This window comes from Cebus imitator, unplaced genomic scaffold (assembly GCF_001604975.1).
Source record: "Cebus imitator isolate Cc_AM_T3 unplaced genomic scaffold, Cebus_imitator-1.0 Scaffold6, whole genome shotgun sequence".
NCBI classification, from domain to species: Eukaryota; Metazoa; Chordata; class Mammalia; order Primates; family Cebidae; genus Cebus; species Cebus imitator.
Genome location: NW_016107321.1, coordinates 4176714 through 4186133, shown reverse-complemented (window position 1 = coordinate 4186133; position 9420 = coordinate 4176714).

Below are 9420 nucleotides of genomic sequence, written 5' to 3'. Positions count from 1 at the left end.
CTATAACCTGGAAGCCGCCGCTTCAAGTTGTCCCACCTTTCCCAACTGAACCAATGTATTTCTTAAGTGTGTTCAGTTGAAGACTCATGTCTCCCTAAAATGTATAAAACCAAGCTGTGCCCCAACCATCTTGGACACATGTTCTCAGGATCCCTGGAGGGCTGTGTCACAGGCCATAGTCACTCATATTTGGCTCAGAATAAATCTCTTTAACTATTTTATAAAGTTTGACTCTACATCATCAGGTATTTGGCAGAAGAAATTTCTAAGCAGCAAAGCATTCCAGATGTGGCCCCAGCTGTTTCTAATAGCATAATCTCATATATGTGAGCAAAGAGATGATCTGAAACTGGAACTTATATTTTAAAGGGAAGCAGAGCATGAAAGTTTAGAAAACATGCAGCCTGGCCATGCAGTAGAAAAGAAGAACCAATTTTTCTGGGGAGGAATTTAAGCTGGCTGCATAAATTTGCATAAGTAAGAAGGAGCTAAATGTTAGTAGCCAAGACAATCAGGAAAATGCCTCAAAAGACATTTCAGAGAGCTTCATGGCAGACCCTCCCATCACAGGCCTGAAGGCTTAGGAGGGAAGAATGGTTTTATGCCCCAAGCCAAAGGCCCTACTAAGGAGGACTTGGGAAACTGCTCCCTGTGTCCCAGTGGTTCCAGCTCCAGCCATGGCTAAAAGGTCCCCAGATACCTCTGAGGCCACTGCTCCAAAGGATGCCAGCCATAAGCCTTGGTGACTTCCATGTGGTGTTAAGCCTGTGGGTGCACAGAGGGCAAGAGTTGAGGCTTGGGAGCCTCCACTTAGATTTCAGTGGGTGTATGGAAATGCCTGGATGTCCAGACAGAAGTCTGCTATAGAGGTGGAGCCTTCATGGAGAACCTCTGCTAAGGGCAGTGTAGAGGGGAAATGTGGGGTTGGAGCCCCCACACAAGAGTCCTCTCTGGGGCACTGCCTAGCGGAGCTGTGAAAAGAGGGCCACTGTCCTCCAGATCCCAGAATGGTAGATCCACCTGCAGCTTGTACCATGTGTCTGGAAAAGCCTCAGGGACTCAACACCAGCCCTTGAGAGTAGCCATGGTAGCTGAGCCCTGCAGAGCCACAGGGGTGCAGATGCTCAAGGCCTTGGGAGCCCACCCCTTGCATCGGTGTTTTCTGGATGTAAGACATGGAGTCAAAGGATATTATTTTGGAATTTTATGATTTAATGACTGACCTGGTGGGTTTCAGACTTGCATGGGGCCTATAAGCCCTTTGTTTTGGCTGATTTCCCCCTTTTGGAATGGGTGTATTTACCTGATGCCTATACTCCCATTGTATCTTGGAAGTAAATAACTTGTTTTTTATGTTATAGGCTCATGGGCAGGAGTGACTTGCCTTGTTTTAAATGAGACTTTGTACTGTGGACTTTTGAGTTAATGTTGAAATAAATTAAGACTTGGGGGTCTGTTGAAAAGGGATGATTGTATTTTGCAATGTGAGAAGGACATGAAATTTGGGAGGGGTCAGGGGGCTGGAATAATATGGTTTGGATTTGTGTCCCCAGCCAAATCTCATGTTAATTTATAATCCCCAATGTGGGAGGAGGGGCCTGGTGGGAGGGGTTATTGGATCATGGGGGTGGACATCCCCCTTGCTGTTCTCACAAGATCTGGTTGGTTAAAAGTGTGTAGTACCTCCCTCTTCACTCTTTCTTCCTTTTTCTCTGGACATGTAAGATGTGCCTGCTTCCCCTTCACCTTTCACCATGATTGTAAGTTTCCTGAGGCCTCCTCAGCCATGTTTCTTGTACAGCCTGCAGAACTGTAAGACAATTAAACCTCTTTTCTTTATAAATTACCCAGTCTCAGGTAGTTCTTTATAGCAATGCAGGAATATACTAATACACCTTCCTTTTATACTGGTGGATTATCCTGGTTGTTGGGAACACATAATACCCTTAGTTTAAATTACATTTTAACCACTAGACAGTCTTTTCTCAAATATCCTTCAAGTATGTATAGTCCTTTAATTATATTTTGAACTGAATTTGAGGTAAAAGCATTCTGAAGTTAAGATTTCAAATTATCTTAGCTTAAGCAAAATGAGAGTAGTCAAGTCTGAATTGTCAAGTAAATTATTATAAGAAAAACCTTCTAATAGAATTATCTCCAGCCAGTACTCTCCAAGTGTGAAAAGAGTCAGAGAAGGGAGCAATTAATCTGGGGGAAAAAAAAGATTTTTGTGTTGTCATTTTAGGGGAGAATCACGAAGTAATTGTTATCAAATGTCAAGTAGATTTACTTTATATAGTCCCAGATAGACCACCACCTAGACTAACAGGGAGACAGATTTGGGATTGTTACAAGCATTCATATCCTATTAATAAGATCTGTCAGAATATGGAACAGAGTTCCTTATGGAACTGGGAAATTCAACCATTGGACACTTTTGTGATTGATGGAAAGTCTTGTTCTGAGATGAAAGGTAAATTAGACGTCTTTCGGCATGTTTCCAACTCAGGGACTTCATGATGTGGCAAACTACTCTGAAAATGAAAACTTCAGAAGGATGAGTCTTTGATTTTGTGGAACTTATTTCTGGCCCTTGGTTGTCTCAAAATATTTCTGATGTGCATCAGAGCCATATCTCACTAAGAATCAGTGCTTTAAAGTCCATTTCCATATTTATTATTACTTTTTTCTTACTTCAGTCAGAATGATGTTAGAAGTCTTTTGTTTGTTAGTAAGTGTATCTACACAAGCATCCAGTAGTACCATAAGGATTCTCTACTGTCAGTATAAAAATTTAGGTCATTTCTATTCTTTGTAATATTTTTGTCACACAGAGTTTCATGTATTGTGGAGTTCACATTGCTTTTACCCCTTATACTGAATGTCTATTTTTAAAATATAGTTTTTTCTCCTTACTTGTGTCCACCTTGGCCATCTCTGATTCTTGTCTGTTACACTTAAAAAAAAAAAACTTGTTTACGATGTTTCTTATAGTCTACCTGTACTATAGTAATCTATACAGTATCTGGGGTTTATTTCCCCATTGATATATCCACCCATCTATGTATTTATACATCATTCAGTTCATCTTTCTTTCTCTTTCTCTCTCTCTCTCTCTCTCTTTCTTTCTTTGGTCTTACTCTGTTGCCCAGGCTGGAGTACAGTGATGGGATCACAGGTTACTACAGCCTTCACCTCCCAGGCTCCCATGATCCTCCCTTCTCAGCCTCCTGAATAACTGGTGGGAGCACACTACCATGCCCAGCTAATTTTTGTATTTTTTGTAGAGACAGGGTGTTGTCATATTGCCCAGGCTGGTTTTGAACTCCTGAGCTCAAGGAATCCTCCCACCTTGGCCTCCCAAAGTGCTGAGGTTACTTACAGGCATGAACCACTGTGTGTATCATTCATTTATCAAGAGACATTTCACTGAACAGGTACTACATATAGGGTATTGTTCTAGGTGCTGAAGATACAGTGAAAAGCAAGAAATATTGCCTGCTCTTGAGAAAATCTCAAGGAAGAAATACACATGTAATCATCCAAGTATACAGATACAGATAGGTGAGACAGGGCTAAAATAGTGTTTTGCCCAAAGTGCGATGGGAACATTGAGGAGGAACACCAAGCCAGCAGGTTAGGGCAGGCTAGTGGTGGAGCACAGGAACGTCTTCCCAGAGTAGTGTGGGAGACACACGAACAGCATTGAAAGGGGAAGTGACTTTGCCTTGTGGAAGTGAAGGGCAGAGGCCGCGCTGGCAGAGGGCATGGGAGCTCGTTGCTGTGATGGAATCTTGGTTCTCCTTGCCTGGTTCCATGTCATGTAACATGCACTTGGTGATTTTAAGGGATCTGAAAATAATACAGGAACTGCAGCTTGCTGTTTCTGGCTCTCTAGGCCTTGCACATGGACATATGAAGGAGAAATGAAAGGATGAGAATCAGGCATGGTCTTTAGATGTTTTGGTGGGAAATAACTGAAATCTTGGCTCACAAGAAGCGTGAGCTCCCTCAGAGATTTCCTTTTTTTTTTTTTTTTTTTTGACAGAGTTTTACTCTTGTTGCCCAGGCTGAGTGAGCACAATCTCTGCTCACCACAACCTCTGCTTCCCAGGTTCAAACGATTCTTCTGCCTCAGCCTCCCAAGTAGCTGGAACTATAGGCATGTGCCACCATGCCCAGCTAATTTTTTTACATTTTTGGTAGATATGAAGTTTCTCCATGTTGGTCAAGCTGGTCTCAAACTCCTGACCTCAGGTGATCTGCCCGGCTAGGCCTCTCAAAGTGCTGGGATTACAGGTGTAAGCCACTGCACCTGGCCAGGGATTTCCATTTTTTTAAGCTGTCTGTTCCTTATGTTAGCAGGATGCTGGAGAGGGGGATTGAGAAGTCAGAGCAGAAATGAAGAAATGTGGGCTCTCCTGGTTTTAGCTGCCTGCGTGTCCCACAGGAAATAATTTTTCCTTTTTTGTTTTAATCCTTAGGGTAATTCGCACTATTCTAATTATATTTTTTAAAGTATGCAAGCTTTAATTCTTTGTCTAATAATTTGGAGCCCCCAGGGGTTCAATTTAGGCTCTTCATACAGAGGAGAATGTCTGCAATAAGGAGTGATTTATGTCACGGTGGAGAAATAACAAAAACAGGCAAATCACTTCTCAGAAAATAAATAGTGGAGGTTTTCTCCAACTTCCTACTACTCAGCCTAGAAAGATGAGATTTAATGTCATAAAGACTATTTAAAAAGTGTGTAACAACTATTCACAATCGCAAAGACATGGCATCAATCTAAATACCCATCAGTGGTAGACTGGATAAGGAAAATGAGGTACGTATACACCATGGAATACTACGCAGATGTAAAAGAACAAAATCATGTCCTTTGCAGCAACATGGATGGAGCTGGAGACCATTATCCTTAGAAAACTAATGCCGGAACAGAAAATCAAACATCTGTGTTCTCATTTATAAGTGGGAGCAAAATAATGAGGACACATGGGCACATTGAGGGGAACACCACACACTGGGCCTAAGGGAGGGTGGAGGGTGGGAGGAGGGAGAGGATCAGGAAAAATAACTAATGAGGACTGGCTTAATACCTTGGTGATAAAATAATCTGTACAACAAACCCGATGACACAAGTTTATATATAACAAACCTGCAGATGTACACCTAAACTTAAAAGTAAATTTTTAAAAAATGTATTACCTTTTGTACATGTCCAGTATTCCTTTGTGCTTTACCAGTAGATAGAAATAGATGCCACTGTATCATTATGAAACAAAAAAAATCAATGTGTGTCATGCTTAGTTTAGATCCTCTCCACTGGACGTGAGGTTTTTACTGCTCTCTTTTACTGAGTCTGCCTTTCTCTACGTGTGCTGGAGTGAAAATGAATCAGGCCCTCTGGTCATGAGCAGATTGCATGTTTGTGCTGTCTTTCTGCCTTTGCAGAGCTGGCTGGACCTGCAGAGGAGCCACGAGAGAGCGGAGGGCCAGAGCTGCTGAAGTCTGTCTGAATGTTCACGCAGGAATCTGGTCGGGGGGAACTGAGAAACCAGAACAGGAATGAAGAAATGTCGGCTTTCCTGGTTTCAGCTGCCTGCACTTCCAGAAGGAAACGAAAGGGTGTGCTCCCTCAGGAATACCACAGGGAAGGGAGGAACTTATTTTAAGTAAAATGCAGCACCATGCTAATACTAATTTTTAAAACTATAGCCTTAGAGGATTTTCTTTTGAATAGCAGACACAGCCCTACTTACAGCATTGCTTGGCATAAAAATTATTTTTGATAATCCTGTGACAAAATCCATAAAATTGACTAACATTCTAGCCTTGAAATGTGCTAAGGTGTTACAATTATGCCCTTTACATTGATACATATACATTGGACAGAGAGGAAGTTTGAGACTTCATAATAGTGGTAGCATGTGTCTAAGGTTTTCGAGTATTTTTGGCAAAGCAGAAAGAACATGCATGTGAATATGTAACTGGTTTTGTGTATGTCAACATTGGGCTTGAGACTCGTGGTAAGCAATGTTCAGAATGCTATGTAGCTCAGCCTAGACTAGGTCTTCAATAGAACCTTAGCTTTTTAAACTCATTTCATAGTAAAGAAATGCCATAAGGGCTATGTGGATTCAGTCTTCAGGACACAGAATGAAAAGTAATTCTCTGAAGATTTTGTTGTCATTTTAATTTTTTTTGAGATGGAGTCTTGCTGTGTTGCCCAGGCTGGAGTGCAGTGGCTTGATCTCGGCTCACCACAACCTCTGACTCCCAGGTTCAAGAGATTCTCCTGCCTCAGCCTTCTGAGTAGCCGAGACTACAGGCATGCATCACCAAGCCCTGCTAATTTTTGTATTTTTAATAGAGCCGGGTTTCACTATGTTGGCCAGGCTGGTCTTGAACTCCCAACTTTGTGATCCCCCAACCTCAGCCTCCCAAAGGATTACAGGCGTGAGCCACCGCACCTAGCTGTCATTGTTTTTAAGAACTTGATTAGGCCGAGTGCAGTGGCTTACACCTGTAATCCCAGGGTTCTGGGAGACTTTGAGGCCAGGAGTTCAAGACTAGCTTGGGCAACACAGCGAGGACTCAGCTCTATTAAAAAAAAAAGTCTAAAATTAGCTGGGCATGGTGGTATGCATCTGCAGTCCTAACTACTGTAGAGGCTGAAGTGGGAAGAGCACGTGAGCCCAGGAGTCTGAGTTTACAGTGAGCTCTGATTGTGCCACTCTACCCGGGGCAACAAAGCTAGACCTTGTCTCAAAAAAAAAAATGATTAAAGGTGATGAGACAGTGAGACCAATCATGCACTAAACAAGAATAAAAATTTAGAGACAAAAATCTAATAATACTAGCTTACTAATGTTTTTACTATTTCATAAATGCAGCAATATTTACTGAGTTCCTGCTAACACCATGTTGGGCACCAGAGACACTTGGTCCCTGAGCAGAGGACAGAAGGAGGAAGAAAGGCCTCTGCCTGAAGGAACTTACACTTTAGCAGAGAAGGCAGAAAAGAAACCTGGGGCTGTGAGGAGCTCACTGGGAGCCCTGGAGACAAAGCAGGGGCACAGGGTGAGGTGAGAGGGTTGTCAGTCAGAGAAACAGCTTCCCTGGGCCCAGCATGGTGGTGGGACGAAAAGTTACAACACTTACATTGAATGTTTAGGAGCAGATAACTTAGCTTTCTACACATGATGCATTACTTGATTAGGTAGGTGTATATTTACTTGGTTCCTGCTGAAATAGACGGTATCCTTAAGTGCAAATTAAAAAACAAAAACAAGGGCCAGGCGCGGTGGCTCACACCTGTAATCCCAGCATTTTGGGAAGCCAAGGGCAGGAGTTCAAGATCAGCCTGGCAAACATGGTGAAACCCTGTCTCTACTAAAAATACGAAAAATTAGCTGGGCATGGTGGCAGGCACCTGTAATCCCAGCTACTTGGGAGGCTGACGCAGGAGAATTGCTTGAACCTGGGAGGCGCAGGTTGCACTGAGCTGAGATCCTGCCATTGTACTCCAGCCTGGGCAGCAAGAGTGAAACTCCGTGTCAGAAACGAACAAACAAACAAGCCACATTTCTCCTGGATGCTGATTATATTTGCTAAGTGTTTTGTGACTTGGACGCACGTGTCTGCATATCAGCTAGCTTAAATTCATTAGTCACACCAAAGAATAGGTAGTATAATGCTGTTTAAAGAAGATATTTATTTTATTATTGAACATTTTATTTTATTTATTTTGAGATGGAGTCTCACTGTGTTACCCAGGCTGGAGTAAAGTGGTACGATCTTGGCTCACTGCAACCTCCACCTCCTGGGTTCAAGCTATTCTCCTGCCTCAGCCTCCCAAATAGGTGGGACTACAGGCACCCGCCACCATGCCCGGCTAATTTTTTGTATTTTTAGTGGAGACGAGGTTTCACCTCGTTAGCCAGCATGGCTTTGATCTCCTGACCTCATGATCTGTCCACCTCAGCCTCCTAAAGGGATAGAATTACAGACGTGAGCGTCGGCACCTGGCCTATTTAACATTTAAAGTCTCTAATACGCCTTCTAAGAAGAATTCTGGCTCAGAAAATTGCAGAAGAAAATCGAGTAGAGAACTAGAATTACAGAAACCTAAGAAATAATTTTACTGAGCTTTCTTTACACAAGTAAATGAATGGAAAGAAATTATACATGGATGCGAATTGGTGATTTAAAAAATTTATAGTTTTTAAATTAAGACAAAAATTAGTTTATTTCTTTGGAATACTTATTTTTCTCTTACCCTTTACTAAGCTGTTAGCTTGGTCTGTTGTGCTTACTGCTACATCCCCAGCATCTAATACAGTTCCTGACGCACATATGCACTTAATAAGTTGAATGTTGTTGAGTAAATAAGATGAATGTCAATTCAGAAATTCAGCACTATCAGGCAATATACATAATACAGACTATCATAGTAAAGAAACTAGAATGAAGCAGTTCTTTTTAACAACAGAGAAATGTCTAACATCTTTTGAGCATAATATAGCTAATTTCACAACTGGCCTTTAAATATAACATACCTATAATCAAGTTAATGTTTTCTTTCTTACCAACGTTGTTCAAAACGTGCGTTTTACGTATCAAAATTCAACCAAACGAGGTTTAAGAAATCTGCACATTTGAATGTAATCAATTTTAAAAGATGCTGGTTTTGGATTAACTCTGGATTTCACCCCAGGGGAAATTTTGTAAATATTTCCAACTTAAAACTGTGAAGCCCCAGTGCTAAGAGTAAACGATGCCCTGGAATTTCTGATGCACCCAGGGTTTCTGTAACTCTGAAATAATCTTTAGAATTTCTTCTCCCCGCCCCCATCCCCTCAGTGTAGGACCACTCCAGTCCAAATTTCTGGGAGATCGATATCGAATCTTGTGACACTGGGGCGAGAACAGTTTTGCAGCAGGGTGGAAACGAGGGGGTCACTTTAATGGTCTGGATTTCCGGAGACTTTATTTCAAGTCTTAAAAATCCCGGCCTGTGAAAGCTGCGCTGTCGAGAGAGCGGAGTTGCGAGCGTCCAGGTGGCGTCCGTCCTCCTGGAAGGCAGGATCCGGGTGGCAGGTCCCTGGGCGGCGACCCCGGCCGGGCTCACAGCGCCGCGCCCGCCCCGCTCACCGGCCCTGCCCAGCGTCCTTCCCAGACAGACAACCGCCTGGGAAGCCTCTAGCACCCAGCACGCCGCACAGCCCGGCTCCACGCCACAGACCCCCGCGGACACCGGCCGCGAGCGAAACCGGGCGAGCTGGCGAGATCCCGCCCAGAATCCCGCCGACACTGGACGGCGCTCCCCGCCCCTCCCTGCCGCCGTCCCCGCCCCCGCCCGGTCGGATTCGGGCGCCCGCCGCCGCCGCCGCCGCCGCCGCCGCCGCCGCCGCCGCC